Genomic DNA, 18351 nt, shown 5'->3' with positions numbered 1-18351 from the left:
ACACAGTTTATTGGAAGTGGAGAGGGCATATTAAATGGTCATCTTTAAAGGTGGCTAAGCCATTATCATCAAAAATATTGTTGATGGTTTGTGCATAGTTGGTCATTAAGATGGGATTAGGCTGTCAGCAGCTTTTTCTGCTAACTATTCGGTAACCACTAGGCATTAGCTTTGTGCGGTTTTTCTATGCCATATTTGGGCCCTAAAAAGAATATAACAATTTCTCTTCATTGCTTACCCATCTCAAGTTTTAAAGTCTTTAAACTAATCCCTTTACCTTCTGAAGAATGACTTGATCTCCACATAACATTTTTATAAAATGGAGATGGAGGATGTAAAATATGTACTCCTTCCGTCCCACCTCACTTGGCCTAGTTCTTTCAGTACGGTTATTAAGGAGAGTAAAATTATAGTGTAAAGTATGTGAGTTCATATCTATTGTAGTACAAATTAATTAATTATTCAAAAAAAGAAATAGGCCAAGTCGGATGGGACGACCCTAAAAGAAAATTAGGCCAAGTGAAATGGGGCAGAGGGAGTATCATATATATGTGGATTAATGTCTGTGATGGCTTATTTTCAGCCTTCTACTTTTAAATTTATTATTTTAATAAGTATATATTGATCATTATAACACAAATTGTTATATTAATATAATGAATCTTAATTCATATTTGTCACTATAACTTGAAGCTTACAACGATAGTTACCATAATTATGGATTAACAAATCCTAATAATAAATTATTAATTACGAATTGAAATTATACACTAAAAAAATAATCATAAATCCTAATTGCATATATTCAGCTCTACTTAAATTAAATCTATAGAATTAGAACTAGAATAAAAGAAATTAAATTTAGGAAAATGTGAAAATAACTAAATAAAATTTTAAATTATCCGTTCGAAACAGAACCGTGACACTAAAAAATGAGATAAACGATCCTTGTGCACAATATCGGGTTGTTGGAAATCTACTTTTAATGTGCTTAGTAAAATAATACTCGATCCCTCCGTCCACCAAAGATATGCCGCAATATCCTTTTTCGTCCGTCCACAAAAAATATGTCCACATCCATTTTTAGTAGTAGGGTCCATACCATTCCACTCACATTTAAAGTGGGACCCTTACTCCACTACCAACTTCACCCACATTTTATTAAAACCCGTGCCGAAAGTAAAGTGACATATCTTTGGTGGACGGAGGGAGTACTACTCTTTAACTATGGTGATCTATTTGTATTTAATAAAATAAATTGTAGATTTTAAAATACACATTTTGAGTATATAAATTTAGTGTATTTATATCATACAATTTAATTTAAATAATATATGAATAAACAATTAGTGCACAAACTTAAGTTTTTTTTTTCCCCATCAAATTAAAAGTGCACAAACTTACTTGAACTTCACATAGGAAAATTAAGAAAATAGTATTTTAATTAAATACTTCATAAATGCATTCACATAATGAGGAGGTCTCTAATATACATGAACACCTACACATAGATTTTAATAGGACACTCATAACATGACATTTATAAATATTCTACTAATGTACTAGAATTGATACGCTTGCCTTTTTTGTTTTTCCCGCTAGAATTGACATTTTTTAAAATGGTATGTGGTCCCTACATTCTCTACACACATAAAATAAGTGAACCCTACCTACTTTACACTCTTAACCCTTTATTCTTAATCTCCGTGCCCAACTCAAAAGTATCAATTCTAGTGAGACGGAGGGAGTATAATATTCATATTGTGCAGAGGTAGCATGAGAGTTTTTGTGTCACATTGTCATATAATAAATGGGCAATCTATCAAGTGTACGCCATTGGTGCACCCTTATAGATTTTAGTTGTCATTATCATTAGCATTGGCGCATCCTTATAGAGTTGAGTTATCATTTTATGGATAAACTCGCATGGGACCGAACCAACACAACTATTCCATCATGCGTGATTGGAGACACTTGAGCTTGTTTGGCTGAGCTTATAAGCTCTTTAAAATAAATTTAGTCAAATACCCTTTTATTTTTCGCAATTTGTTAAATTATCGTACGGTTTGTCAGATGAGTTTTTTATAATATTTAAATATTGAGTGTGAATAAGTTGAAAATATAAGAGTATGTGTGCTAAAATAGAAACATCATGCTCAATAATAATAATATGAATGGATCAAATAACATTATTCATGAACAAAATGGACGTCCATTTTGGCATATTGGTTGAATTTCAAATATTGTTAGTGATATCCTCTCTCTCAAAAAAAAAAAAAAAAGTTGTTAGATAATATTAATACACAGTGTTAGTATATTCACTACTTCAACTGATCATTAGAAGGAAGTCTGCATTATGTTAGATTATTTGTAGAATGAATCGAACTATTTGGATATTACTTTCACAACCTCTTTTGGTGAGACCGTTGACATGATTGTGTTGTTTAATCAATTTATTTATGATATCTAATTAAACTAATTATTAAATTTCTTTTTGATATCTAATTAAACTAATTATTAAATTTCTTTTTGTATTTTTGGACACAGTTTACTAATGAGGCATGTGCGTAGGTAATGTTTTTATGGTGATACATCAATGTCATTAATTAGTTGAGAACAGCTAACATCTTATCTTAATTTGAACAAATAAAAGAATATATTTTGCCTCCATGCAACTAAAAAAGCAATGTTAATGAGTGGTCTGTTCAAGCCAGTATATATTTAAAATGTCATAAATTTACCAAAGTCTACTTATCTCGCACCAACTTATCTCATATATTTATAATATGTTATCCGCAGGGGCGGAGCTAGGCCCCCCTAGGATTTTAAAAAATAGTAGGTATATTTTCGTAATTTTAGTATTAAAAATAAAAAAAATATAAATTTATCTTTATACAGTTTTTGTGAGGTCTAAACGATGTTGTTCAGTTTTAATTACAAATTTCTTTAAATAAGTAAGGGATGTATCATGTATTTGCACCATAATTTTCAATATTTAGTAATTTTATTGCAAACTATTTTCGTAACATGAATATTATGTGGATAATTAATCCACAAAAATTCCAAGTCCACAATCTGACGATCATAAAAAATTGCGAGGGGCGAACTTGGAAAAATTGAAAAGATGGTGATTAATTCGCCACATTTAAAAATTCACGTTAAAATTGTTAAACTCGAAATAGTTCATGATTTTATTTGCCAAAATCCCAAGTTTTATCCATCTTCATTTTTTGAAGTTGTTTTGCATGAACAAAATGTATTTTTGTAATTTAAAAGATATTTATAATTGTGTTAGTATTATTTATTTCTAATTTATTTTTAATTAATTTATTATTTTTATTTTTATTTTTTTTAAATGGACCCCCCTGGAGCGAAAGTCTGGCTCCGCCCCTGGTTATCCGCTTTGTCGAGTGCTCATTAGAATTCAAATGATATTTTATTTCCTACTTTAATTAATTGTTGGTGCATAATACATGTATTATATTTTATTACTATATGACAGTGGTCGCTATAAATCGTCTCATGTGACTATATACATAAACTAATTTAATTAATGAATTCGATACTTCAAATTCTGAACAAATGTCTCCACAAAATGTGATATTTCAAATTTATTTTATTTTTCAAAAATATCACTAGATCAAATTAAAATTGCAATATTGTATTTCTGAACTAGCTAGCTTGAAGCCAGTATGTAAATCTGTTTTTAGAATTGAACCTATATTTGAGATTTCGTCGTGCTACGTCGACATTGGTTTGATGCTGAAAATTTTTTCCGATGATAATTTTAGGGGAAATGTTGAAATATAAAAATTTATTTTATCTTTTTTCAAATATAAAGGAGATCATATTTTTGTGTTTTTTAAACTACAACCGGTTATTATCAACGTATGCGACAATGTGATGGATTATAATTATTATATTATTTGGGTTACCCTAACCTAACTTTATGCAAATTAAGTGAAACTCATAAAAATAGCCAATCAGTGGAAGCCCAACTTTGGTTCTTGGTTCAAAATGATAGCCACACATTTAAACCAATAGTAAGTAAGACCAAAAGCAGTTGATTACGACATGATAACAAATAAAATAATTGTATTTAGTTCGCTCGACCTAAATTAAGCTCCCAGTGACTTTTTTAGGTAAATGAGAGTATTAAAAAAAGCACGAGGGGTGCAACTCAACAGAAAAAACAAAGTTCACCACAAATATACAAAAGACATAATTACAAGAGCTCAAGACAGTGAGATGGATTGCACATCCAATCTCTAAGACTATAACAAGCCCTATTGTGAGAAAGATTTGAAAACCAAAACCAAAATCGTACTTTAATCCACTCAATTATACATCCTTATAGCAGCTTGACACATTCTTGAACACCATCTCATTTCGATGATTCCATAGGTTCCAAACAACACAAATCCATAGTGCTTTCCACCACTCTAGCGCTCCTTTCTTTCTTGCAATTCTCATATGTTACTCAAACTCACAAATCGGATCAACATGCCCAACATAGTTGATTCCAAACCAATGATAGCAGCATGACCACACTTTGTATGCAAATGTGTAGGAAAAAAAAAGATGTTCCACAGTTTCACAATGGATCAAACAAAAGGGGCACCTGTCATCGACGTCCTCCCGGAGCACTCCTCTTTTCGAAAGATTTTGTCGGGTCGGGATTCTGTTTTGGAGAAGTTTCCAGCAAAAAGCAGTGGCTTTGCTTGGTGCTAGCTTGCACCAAATCTTCTCTAGAGACCCATGGGAGATTCTTCCTTGGATTGAGATCTTTTCAATCTCTTTATAGACCGACTTCGATGAATAGATTCCTTTGTTGTCCAGCTCCCACCTCCACCCATCTTCCTTATCTTGATTTGGTGAAAACCTGTCAACAAGAGAAAGTAAACAGGAAAAACTTTCCTTTTTCCATTCAAAAAGCTCCCTCATCCATGTCCACCCCCATTCCCGCTTATTATCCACCTTGTCTTTGATACAAATATCTTTATCATTTGCTATTCTAAATAGTCTATTAAAGCTCAAAGATAATCTGCTCTCCCTCACCCATTTGTCCTGCCAAAAGCTTGTTTTATCCCCTTTTCTAATTTTTTTGTTGATATTATTCTTAAACCACTCAGCCGAGAGAACTTGTTTACCGAATTCTTTCCACCATGCAGATCCTCTACCCATCTTCCTGTTACCTGCCTCCCCTTGCATCCCCCTATACTTTGATAAAATCACCCTGCACAATAAAGAATCTTTTTCCACCCTTAGCCTCCACCCCCATTTTCCTAATAGAGCATTATTGAACCGGTCCACCCGTCTAACCCCAGACCCCCATCCTCTTTTGACCTACAAATTCTTTCCCACACCACCCATACTATCTTCTTGCTGCCCCCCACCTCCCTTCCCCAGAAGAAGTCTCTTTGAAGTTGCGTGATTTTATTTATAACAGAAGATGGAGCACGAAAAAGAGAAAGGTAGTAGATGGGCAGATTCGACAGCACATATTTTAATAAAGTAATTCTTCCGTCGAAGGAGAGATGCTTGTTTTCCCACCTATTCAATCTTCTCCTGATAGTGTCAATGACGGGCTTCCACATAGTTTCTTTTCTTGGATTCGCACCTATCAGAACACCCAGATATTTGAATGGCACTGAGCCAACTTTACAGTTTAGCTCCACCGCAAGCTCTGCTAAATCTCTTTCTGCAGTGTGTATTCCCATCAGAATGCTCTTTTGAAAATTCACTTTCAATCCAGAGGCTAATTCGAAGCTTCGAATAATTCCTTTTAGACTTTGCATATCTGATTTTAAAGCTCCCAGTGGCTTATTACCGGAATTAGAAAAGGACATTGGTAATTTTTGTTGTATATTTGAATTGGGTTTATGTCATGATATTATCCAATTTATAAATTCGACACTAACTTCGAAAGTTGTGATGGACTATTTTTCCACATTTACTCTGAGATGTCTGGCATTTTGAAAGTGTTGGCATCCTAAATCTCTAAATCCTTTCACTAGAATCGGGGACATAACATGTTGAACCACAGATTATATCGGAAAAGTTAATGGAAGAAAACAAAGTGTTAGGAAAAAAATTAATTAGAGGTTAGTATGATTGTTTCTTTATATATGGTGCCAGGTCGTTTTGTAAAGTTAGATTTAATTTTAACCGATATTTAATTTGTAGAAAAATTACAACAATTAATGTTTAAGTTTATATACTTTATTAATTTTCAGAACTTATATGCAAAATTAAAATACACCTAAAATTTGTGTATTTAGCTACCAATAATCCTTCTCTTTATATATACGCGTCTTGACCGATGTTAGTTCTCTTACATCCAAGGAAAAAATTGATGGTGTTGGACGGTTGATGGAATTGTATTAGTGTTTAACACTTGAAATTGGTGTAAGGAAGTAGTGGTGTAATGTTTAAGTATTGAGATACTAATGGTAATTTAGTTTTTAGGCAGCAATTGCTAGTGTGTTTATTGTGCAATCTTGCATTTGAGAAGTTTGAAATATAACACGTAATTTATTATTAAGGGTGTGTTCTCTTTTATTGTAAGTTTATCATTAGAAAAGAAGGAGAAAAAAATAAGAAAATTTTATCATATTTTTGTGGTGTGTATACTCTTTTTATCTCATGTTCTAATTGGTGGAAAATATATAAAGGTATTATGAGAGAGAGAGAGAGAGAATGAAGAGTAAGAAAGAGATATATAGAAAGATGAGTTAAATTGTACTCCATCTATCCTAATATTCACGGCATATTTTCCTTTTTGGATTGTCCCAATATTCAAGACATGTTTCTAAATTGGGATATAATTAGCACTTCATTAGCATTTAATTAATCTACCTATAAAAGTGAAGCGCACCTCTCTCTCCACTCTCGACTCTCTCTTCTCGCGCCTCTACCCTCACCTCTTCCACCTTCGCGCCTCCACCATCCTCACGTCTTCCCCGCATCTACCCTCGTGTCGCCTCCACCGTAGCTCCGCCTCCACCCTCGCATCATACACTGCGCCACCACCTTCTTCACGCCTCCATCACTCCGCCTCCACATAAATTAGGATTCCTCCTGCACCCTCGCTAGAAATTAGAGGGAGAATGCAAATTTGATTTTTTTGATTTTCATACAAAAAAATACAGATTTGATTTTGAGGTAGCAGATCAAATTATGATGAATTATTTAATTTGTGTGGGAATTGACAGCTGTAATCATCTTCTTTTAGATCTGATTCTCGACGGAGGTTGTTCTGTCGCCGGTCGGATGACGAGAAATTCAATTGTGATGAAGTTTATTTGACAATTTAATTCACCTTTTTTTTATTCAGCCTCTAATTTTTAAATTATGTAAAACAATAATTAGATTTATTAATAATCTCTTTAAACATGTGAGCCATTGCATTTATCCTCTAATTTAGTATTTTTTAATACTCGTGCCTAAAAGAAACAAGCCATGCATATTGAGACGAATGAAGTATATATTTTAAGGGTAAAATTGAAAGATCATAAAAGTATACAATATGAGAAAATATTTTATCACACATAACTTGTCATAATATTATCATGAATTTGAGTGAAAAGGTAGCAAAAAGGGTTGCTCGGAAAAAATTCCCTAAATTTTTCTTCCCGCCCGAGGAAAATTTGCCAACTAAGAAAACATGTTCAAAGAGAAAAAAGGGGAAAAAAATATATTTTTTCACCACTTTTCATCGAATACAACACACCTAACAATGGTGTAGTTTGTTCAACCTAAAATGTATCTCTAGATTGCTCGCAAGAGAACGAGGCCAATCGTAGAGTGATAAGTTGCCCAAGTCATATCCACAAAGAAAGCTTAACAGGGCTAGCAATTATGTGTTGTACGCGTAAAGCAAATAAAGCCTAGACATTCTAACCAATATCCAAGTAATCAAGTAGGTACGTGTATCTAAAACAATGAGAATAAATTCAAGATTAATAAGCAAATAAAAGTTCAAAGATTAAACGATTCTAGGGAGATGAGTCATTTTCTCGGAACATCGATGAATAAGTGAAAAACAATGCACAATTAATAAACTCACACCAATTCAACTAACATAGAAACTCAAACCATAGCTTTCACATTCTAGTTTGAATCTACGCCAATAAAATAATGTGAATTAACCAATTATTAGACTGTACGTTTCTGATTAAGTCCAATTCCAATTCAATCACGGTCAAGCAACGAGTTCTTCTCTCGATCTCACACGTTGCAAACACAATAAAGCAGTGATCAATTGCTAAATTGAAAATCAAACAATTGAATCGGACATATGCATCAAGAATTCACAAATTACACCAATGAAATCCAATTGAATTCCCTAACCCTAGATTATGGAAGTTAGTGCATAATGCTGTAAAAATAAAAGAAAGAGCAAAAGTAATCCATACAATGAAAGCAAAGAAGAAAGATAAAGAAATTCTTACTAAATAGAAGTGCAATCTGTTCCAAATGCGTAGAGAAATTGAAATTAAATGAAAAACTAAAGTTCTACTAATGTTCTTGCTTCCTAAGAGTGAAAAAGGATAAAAGTTCAATATGAAAGCTTAGAGTTTGATGTGTTAAAAACTATTTTTGAGGGCCAAAATCCCGTCAATATTAAGTTGAAAACTGTTCCAGTCAGCCCGGTTGACAGTGAGCCGCGGCTGACTGTGCGCCGGAGCGCGCGCTGCATTCTCTTTCCAATTTTCTTCAACTAGTCACCCCGCCAGGATGTCACTTATGTTATATAACTTATGTTGATGAGAAACATAGATCATTCCAATGGATTGTGTGGTGGGACAAGATTGATCGTTACAAGACTACTTGGTACACATGTATTAGAAAGAAAAGTTCTCACATGCCATAATGCAGGACATGAAGTCCTAATACCAAGGATGACACTAACTCAAGCAAATCCAAGACTATCGTTCGAGTTTTAAAGGCAGCAATTCCTTAATATTTTTTTTATGCAATGACAATAAACATGAGTTAAGGTCAAATACTCTTAATTATGTCCATGTCTTAGTCTAACTACGTATAAAACTGCTATAAACTTTTGTGCAAATAAATAAATTTTAAAATAAATGATGAATCATTTATTATTTTATAACTTAAATTCAATTTTAATAACTTTCATAAAACTAATATTAGTGGAATTTTTTGAAAACTTAAGTGGATAAAATGTTCTTAGAAAGCTGTTTTATTTTGGCTGGTTTTCAAAACTTTTATTAAGTAAGTTTTACAAAATAATAATTCACATGTATAATTAAACAAAATAAATTATCAAAGCTAAGGTTTTGTTCTTTTATTTTATTTTGAGGTGTTGTGGGAGCAAGTTAAAGATATTAGGTATTTTTAGCAAAAATTACATGCACAAAATTTTTGACATCATATATAATTAAGGAATAATTAAATTTTGAATATAAAAATTTTATCATCGTATACCGTGCACGGGTGCAACACTAATAATTCCAACTCCCTACCAGAATTTCTGCAAGGGCAATTCTATTCATAGCCCCTATTTTACTCATTGTAGCCTTTTAATTAAAATAAATAAATAAATATTAATAGAGTTACTATCTTGCCCCTGTATAATAATAAATTAAATCCTTAATAAATGGAGAATAAATTCATCTTCGTAGCGCCAACACATGTTTAGTTCAAGTACTCTGGAATTTGTGACTTTACAGAACAAAAACCACACAATTTTTATTTTCCCTTTGTCAACAAGCCTTTTGTTACCAGCCAACTGTAAATTTACAAGATCTATGGCGCTTTGGAAATGGAGAAAATAAATAGAAAAAGAATTTACGGTATAGTTGATTGTTATTATTCACTTTTTGCTCTCTTTATCTTCTTAGTCTTATTACCTTGTTTCCACCCTCTTAATCTTCATTTTACTTTTGTTGCTCTTTCTGCCACAATAATTCCACAAACACCATCTCCTTGCTTGAATAAGACTTCCATGAAAACTTTGGAAAATAAACCACTTCTGATTATCTTATATAACGTGAATGGGGATCTTCTTTCTCAAATTCTCCTTAATAGTCATTGCCCTTTACCATTCGCATGTTCCATAACTTCCATTAAACTTTTGGCGATACTCATAATTGATCTTGTTTCTAAGTGTTTGATTTTATTTGTATTTATGTGTTTGCCGAAAATTTCGAGAGTAATTAGATGAATTTGCAGAATGGAAAATGGATTATAAGGGTTTGTTAATGACGACAGAAAAGATTTAAATGAAAAGATAAGTTTAAATTAGGGCTACAAGGGTACAGTAGTACATGTATTAACATTTTTATTATTTACTCCCTCCGTTTTATTTTAAGTGTCCTATTTTACTATTTTCCTTGTTTCTTAATAAGTGTTCCATTTCAAAATTTGAGAGTATAATTATGACATTCTTCCTATTTTATCTTTATTTAATACTTGTATGAATATAATAATTAGTTGTACATATGTATTTATTATGATAATTACTAAGATTACAAATATAAATATCTTATTTTATTGGTATGTGTATTTTGACGGCTGTAGACACTTAATAAAAAACAGAGGGAATATTTAATTAAGAGGCTACATTGAGAAAATTTGGAGCTATGTTTATAATCACCCTTTCTGCGATCTTACAAGCCCTGGCCCAATAGAAAAGGCCTGGCCCGGTTACCTTTGGATTACCCACTTCACACTTCTACCTATAATCCAACGTCCATTCCTCATCTCCTCATTCTAAATATTGGAAACTCAAATCGGAAATTAAATCAAACACCTAAAATTTTCATCATGAAATTGATTAATTTTCCAATCAACTCTGATATAAACGATTTGTGAAATGTCCATTTGGTTTCAACAAAATTAGGATAACAAGAACCAACATACTAAATAAGGCTTGCGTTTCCTTTCTTGCAAAAAAAAAAAAAAGGTAAACATATACTATTTCTTGAAGATGACTTAATTACACAAATTTTTAGATAAAAGTCACGAATTTGGGGAAAATGAAAAATTACCCTTTAAAAGTGATCTATATTTCATTTTAGATTATCCCATTATAAACGCACATCACCCTATCACTCTCTCTTTCTTTCTCTCTCTCTCTCTCTCTCTCTCTCTCTCTCTCTATATATATATATATATATATATATATATATATATATATATATAGGTGATGTAACATGAAATCAACACCTAAACTAAAAAGCAATAAAGAAGACAAGATTTACGTGGTTCGGTCATGAAGACCTACGTCCACGGGAGGTTCTTCCTTGTTTTCACTATCTCAAGAGTATTTTACATATTACAAATAAAGTGTTTGTTGGGAACCTTGTGGAATATCATAACCCTTGTTTTGATGATACCAAAATTCATAGGACTTATTTGTAATAGACTAGAATCGTTTTGAACTCAAGTGTTAGAGTTCGTTTCTAGTTTAGTTGCGGTGTCGAAGACTGAAGAACGAAGACTGAAGACTGAAGACTGCAGATACAAACTGAAGTATCAGTTGAAGAATCAGTTGAAGACTGATTATTTAATGCGCGCAATGGACTGATACTAAAGTCAAGTATCAGTTGAACATTCCTCCTAGGACTGATCTTCCAACGGTCAGAGGAATCCACGTACGCACAAGTACAGCCGCATTAAATGCAGAGATCTCAATATCTTATCTCTGCAGAGGTCATTCCTATCTGGTGGTTACTTTTCAGAGATGTCACGTCTCCTGTCCATCAAAGAGAGTCGTTTCCACACAGACAAGGAACCTCGAAGATTGAAGCCTCAGCCCAAATTCGAATTGCTCTCCAACGGAAGAAATCTTGAGGACGATTTACGCCAACGGATCTATTCAAGAGTTCTCCTACAAATAGCGCTCGAGGATCACTTCAACCTTCACCGATTCAACGACATAAGCTGAAGCTCTGCCGAAATTGCTACTCAGCCTAAAGCTTAAACCGCCCAAAGCTTGAATCGAAGAAGAGAATTCCAAAGCCAAAATCAGTCACTGCTGATTACATACATTCTCTTAGACCCTAGGCATATATCTGTTTACCCAGAAACCAAAGGTCAAACTTGCTTCAAAGAACTTGTTCTTTGTAAGTATAGTTGGCACTCGTTTAAACCTCTCCCCCATAAGAGTGTTTGAGTGATTCGGAGTTCAGGAAGGTACTCTGAACTCTGAGTGAAAAGTCTGAGCACGAGGTGTGCTTAGCAGGGAAATCCTACGCGAGGTGTGTGGGTGCTGAAGAGGGGTTATCTTCAGTTTACGGTTGTGTGCACCAGGCAAGCACACGGGTACGGTTTGCAGTGCACCAGGCAAACACTTGCGGAGTGGATTGTTGGTCTGATCAACCAGCCGTAGATGTAGGAAAGGGTTTTTCCGAACCACGTAAAAGTCTCTGTGTTATTTACAGCTTTCAGTTTTACATTCATACTTGTGCTATTTCAATTGATAAAACTGAACACTGACTAACAGCAAAGAGAAACCTTAATCCAACAACTTGCTCCACCGAGGCTATTGCGAAACTAAGTTTATTTTCCGCTGCGTATGATATCAATCTGACTGAACTATCCTCTGATAGTAAGGAAGAGCGATATCATCTCTATCTTTGCAAACACGACTGAAGCCCTTATTTGAATTAGTTAAGTTCCATTAACTTAACTGATAACTCATTACTGAAGAGCTTTCAGTATCAGTCGTCAACTCTGTTGGTCAAAACTGATTTCAGTAAAACAGGAGTCCTTGTTTGCGTGTAAAGTTTCGTTTTAATCTCTGACTGAGATCCCTCTGATTGAGGTAAGTAGATAATCATAAAAATAGCCTATATGTGTATTTCCCCCCCCATACACCTATTCGAGACCCCCGGACCTAACAATTGGTATCAGAGCAGGTTGTTCGCAAGAACTATCTGCATCTGACTAGGTTCTATTTGAACTAGATCCTTTTCCTTAAAGGTCTGAAGTTCAGACTGGAGCCAATGCAGATGGCATCATTCAAATGGGAACTCCAGTTGCTGAAGATCGAGTTGAACGCGCAGAAGCCGCTCCAGCTCAACTCTCCCCTGCTCCAGAAGGTACTCAACACCCCAGAGCAATTCTGACCGAAGAAGCCCCACCTTCCTCAGATGAAATCAAGAAGTATCGAAGATGGTTTGAACTCCACTCGAAGGAGAACATCATTGGAGAACCATCAGATGGCGTCAAGACTCGGAGATCAATGTGCAACCTCGTCTTCGACATCAATCAGAACTGCATCAATGAAGATAAGAATTTCAGCTGTTTCTTATCAACTACAGAGCCCAAGGATATTGAAGAAGCTCTGAAGTCTACTGAGTGGGTCATCGCAATGCTAGAGGAACTCAATGAATTCAACCGGAATTCAGTTTGGGAGCTTGTGGATCGACCAGACGATGCAAAGGTGATTGGCTTGAAATGGATTTTCAAGAACAAGAAAGACGAAGAAGGAAACGTTATGAGAAACAAAGCAAGGCTAGTGGCTAAAGGATACAGTCATGAAGAAGGAATCGACTACGACGAGACGTTCGCCCCAGTTGCCAGATTGGAAGCAGTCAGACTCTTCTTAGCCTTCGCAGCTCACAAAGGTTTCAAGGTACACCAAATGGATGTTAAGTGCGCATTTCTCAATGGAGTGCTCACAGATGAAGTCTATGTAGAACAACCTCCAGGGTTTGAGGTTGCTGGACCAGAAAAGGTGTACAAGCTGAAGAAAGCGCTCTATGGGTTGAAGCAAGCACCAAGAGCGTGGTATGATACTCTCTCGGAGTATCTGGTTGAACAAGGCTTCAAAAAGGAATCTGTGGACAGAACTCTGTTCACTCTCAAAGAAGGAGATGATCTCTTGCTTGTTCAAATTTATGTCGATGACATAATTTTCGGATCCAAAACCGAACGCATGTGCAAGAAGTTTGCTGACATCATGACCAACAAGTTTCAAATGTCCATGATGGGAGAAATGAATTTCTTTCTCGGATTGCAAGTCAAGCAGACCAACGAAGGAATACTGATCAGCCAGTCCAAGTATGCCAAGGAGCTGATAGCTAAGTTCAGTATTCAGCACATGAAGTCAGTCAAGATCCCGATGAACACAAACTGGAAAGTTGATCCAGGTTTAGAAGGAAAATCTGTTTCTTTGAAGAAGTACAGAGAAATCATTGGATCTTTGCTGTATTTGACTGCGAGCAGACCAGATATCGCATTTGCAGTCGGGGTATGTGCAAGATATCAATCAGATCCTAAGGAAGCTCATTTGGATGCAGCTAAGCGGATTATGAGATATCTCAAAGGCACGCCCAATCTAGGATTGTGGTATCCAGCAGACGACGACATCAAGCTCACCGGATATTCAGATTCAGACTTCGGTGGATGCAAGCTTGATCGCAAATCAACCTCCGGAACATGTCAATTCCTAGGCAACAAGCTCATCTCTTGGTTTTCAAAGAAGAAGACTTCAGTCGCAACCTCTACAACTGAAGCTGAATATGTTGCTGCCGGAAGCTGCTGCTCACAAATCCTGTGGTTAGTCCATCAACTAAAGGACTATGGGATCGACGAAAAGGAAGTTCCTATCTTTTGCGACAGCTCCAGTGCTATTGCAATCTCCCAGAATCCAGTTCATCACACCAGAGTAAAGCACATTGAGATTCGACATCACTTCATTCGTGATCATGTCTAAAAGAAGAATGTCTCTGTGGAATGGATTCCCACTACTATTCAGAGAGCGGACCTGCTGACCAAGGCTCTTCCAAAAGAGAGGTTCAATGATCTTTGTGCAAAGATCAGCCTCATCAACCCTGAAGAGTGATGCTGTGTTTGAAGATTTTCTCAAACAGTCATGTTGACTGGTGGTCAACCAACTGCTGCTTCTACGATCGCCGACGTGGAAAGTAATGAAGTCCGAATGCTCATCTGAAGAAGAAGTCATCCTGTTGAATCAACCAGGATCTCGTGGTATCAACTGACTACTATGATCAGTTGATCAGTAAGTATTTTAAATACTTAGCTTTCAAAATCAGTTATTTCAGTTATGAGCTTTAAGTTTTTAGTTCAAAATCTTTTCTCTAACTGATCAGTTTCTTTTAAAAAAAAAAAAACTTTAACTGATTGTTGGATTTGTTGGAAAATGGAATATCCGTGAAGGACAAGATTTTTATAAAGTGAAAATCTGTTTTGATTGAACTTGTCCTGATCTTTTTGCCAAAAATCCTTCCAACCTTTTTGCCTCTGCAATAAAATTTCTTGAAAAGCTCATTGACATGACAGTATGTAATGATGCCTTTCAACTTTTTAGAAAACACAGTCCCTCGCAGTGACGGCGGACGCGAATTTTCTCTTCAATTGCATTTTAGGCACAGTTTTCGAAAAACCTTTCATCTTCTACATGGTTCACTTTTTGTCTATTTATACCATGTTGTCTTCACGATTTTTCTGCATCAACTAACAACTCTCCACAGCCTTCACTGTGAGAAAAAGCTTCAATTGTTTCAAAAGTTGCAGAGAAAATTTGTTCCGACTAAAGGAGAAATCTATGACTGCAAAGTCATGGAGTGGAAGAATGACGCTCACATACCTGGTCTTCATCGGACCCTTCCACTGGATCTCAACGTCTCTCCGGCGTCAAAGTTTGCTCTACCCTCACTTGTATCCAACGAAGCGAGCGTCTTCCATCCTCATGCCTGGCACATGGATTGGAAGTTCCTGTCTAAATATGGACAGACTTCACCTGTTCCTCAGGAAGCTTCTCGCCTTTTGGTGAAGCCTCCATGTGATGCAACAGCAATGCGCAGAAGCTCATTGCCATCCGGCGCAAAATCGACAGTGCTAGTCCTCACGACTACCACTGATTCGATTCTCCATCTTCACATCTTCTTCTCTCCCATGTATGACAAGGCGCGTTTTGATCCTTTTCTTTCATCAACGCCTCGCCATGCATTTCTTTCGTTTCTCCTCCCCTCCTCTCCCACTTCTATAATTCTTCTCTCCTCGTCTGTCTCCCCGCTCTCCGGATAGTATGTACAGCTGCATCTCATGATTATCTCTAACGATGCTATGCATACTTTCCTTTCCTTCACACTGCTTCTCATCATTCCTTTGTCTCCCCGCCTTCTCCGTCCTCTCTTTTTCATTCTTCTCCACACACTCCTGACGTCCCTCTCTTTCTGCATATTCGGGACTCCTCCCTTTCTCAAGTCGTCACCACAACTTGAGAATTGGAGTTGAAGCCTCATTTGATTTCAGCTTTCATGGTCATCTCTATTTTTTATGTTGCCAAAAAGGGGAAAAGTTGGGAAAGTCAGAGTCAGTGAGCAACCTTTTGAGAAGGTTACTCATGTCCCTATTTCTTGACTGTAGATGGGATAGCTATGGATCACCAGAAGGATGACGTTTCAGATGAGACCTCAATTCAACGGAACACAAGTGAGAGTGGAACAAGCTTAGGAACATGAAGACACGAAGACAGAAGATGAAGATCAAGAAGTTCAAGGCGCAGCCAAGCAGACTGCTGGAGTCCATGGGTTTTCCATGATGTTTTTGTTTTTCTTTTTACTCCAATGTAAGTCTTGCTCTGTACCTCGACTGATGGCTTATCAGTCTTTATTAATGAAATGAACTTCTTTTTGATCTCAACCTGAAGACAATGACTCTTTGTCCAGGCTCTGATTATGGTTTTTCTGTCTTCTTTTAGTTCTGTTTTTAGAACTGTTTTCATTCTAGCTCTAAGTACAAGTTGTTTAGGTTCTATTGTTAAGGGGGAACTGTTTTCACCCCTTGTTTAGAACTTGTGCTGTGAGTTTAGTCTTTTTGTTATCTAGAACTGCTGTGTGGTTTTGGCATCATCAAAAAGGGGGAAATTGTTGGGAACCTTGTGGAATATCCTAACCCTTGTTTTGATGATACCAAAATTCATAGGACTTATTTGTAATAGACTAGAATCGTTTTGAACTCAAGTGTTAGAGTTCGTTTCTAGTTTAGTTGCAGTGTCGAAGACTGAAGAACGAAGACTGAAGACTGCAGATACCAACTGAAGTATCAGTTGAAGAATCAGTTGAAGACTGATTATTTAATGCGTGCAATGGACTGATACTAAAGTCAAGTATCAGTTGAACATTCCTCCTAGGACTGATCTTCCAACGGTCAGAGGAATCCACGTACGCACAAGTACAGCCGCATTAAATGCAGAGATCTCAATATCTTATCTCTGCAGAGGTCATTTCTATCTGGTGGTTACTTTTCAGAGATGTCACGTCTCCTGTCCATCAAAGAGAGTCGTTTCCACACAGACAAGGAACCTCGAAGATTGAAGCCTCAGCCCAAATTCGAATTGCTCTCCAACGGAAGAAATCTTGAGGACGATTTACGCCAACGGATCTATTCAAGAGTTCTCCTACAAATAGCGCTCGAGGATCACTTCAACCTTCACCGATTCAACGACATAAGCTGAAGCTCTGCCGAAATTGCTACTCAGCCTAAAGCTTAAACCGCCCAAAGCTTGAATCGAAGAAGAGAATTCCAAAGCCAAAATCAGTCACTGCTGATTACATACATTCTCTTAGACCCTAGGCATATATCTGTTTACCCAGAAACCAAAGGTCAAACTTGCTTCAAAGAACTTGTTCTTTGTAAGTATAGTTGGCACTCGTTTAAACCTCTCCCCCATAAGAGTGTTTGAGTGATTCGGAGTTCAGGAAGGTACTCTGAACTCTGAGTGAAAAGTCTGAGCACGAGGTGTGCTTAGCAGGGAAATCCTACGCGAGGTGTGTGGGTGCTGAAGAGGGGTTATCTTCAGTTTACGGTTGTGTGCACCAGGCAAGCACACGGGTACGGTTTGCAGTGCACCAGGCAAACACTTGCGGAGTGGATTGTTGGTCTGATCAACCAGCCGTAGATGTAGGAAAGGGTTTTTCCGAACCACGTAAAAGTCTCTGTGTTATTTACAGCTTTCAGTTTTACATTCATACTTGTGCTATTTCAATTGATAAAACTGAACACTGACTAACAGCAAAGAGAAACCTTAATCCAACAACTTGCTCCACCGAGGCTATTGCGAAACTAAGTTTATTTTCCGCTGCGTATGATATCAATCTGACTGAACTATCCTCTGATAGTAAGGAAGAGCGATATCATCTCTATCTTTGCAAACACGACTGAAGCCCTTATTTGAATTAGTTAAGTTCCATTAACTTAACTAATAACTCATTACTGAAGAGCTTTCAGTATCAGTCGTCAACTCTGTTGGTCGAAACTGATTTCAGTAAAACAGGAGTGTTTGTTTGCGTGTAAAGTTTCGTTTTAATCTCTGACTGAGATCCCTCTGATTGAGGTCAGTAGATAGTC

Source organism: Salvia miltiorrhiza, chromosome 4, assembly GCF_028751815.1.
Source record: "Salvia miltiorrhiza cultivar Shanhuang (shh) chromosome 4, IMPLAD_Smil_shh, whole genome shotgun sequence".
NCBI lineage: Eukaryota > Viridiplantae > Streptophyta > Magnoliopsida > Lamiales > Lamiaceae > Salvia > Salvia miltiorrhiza.
This window is presented reverse-complemented; position numbering follows the sequence as displayed.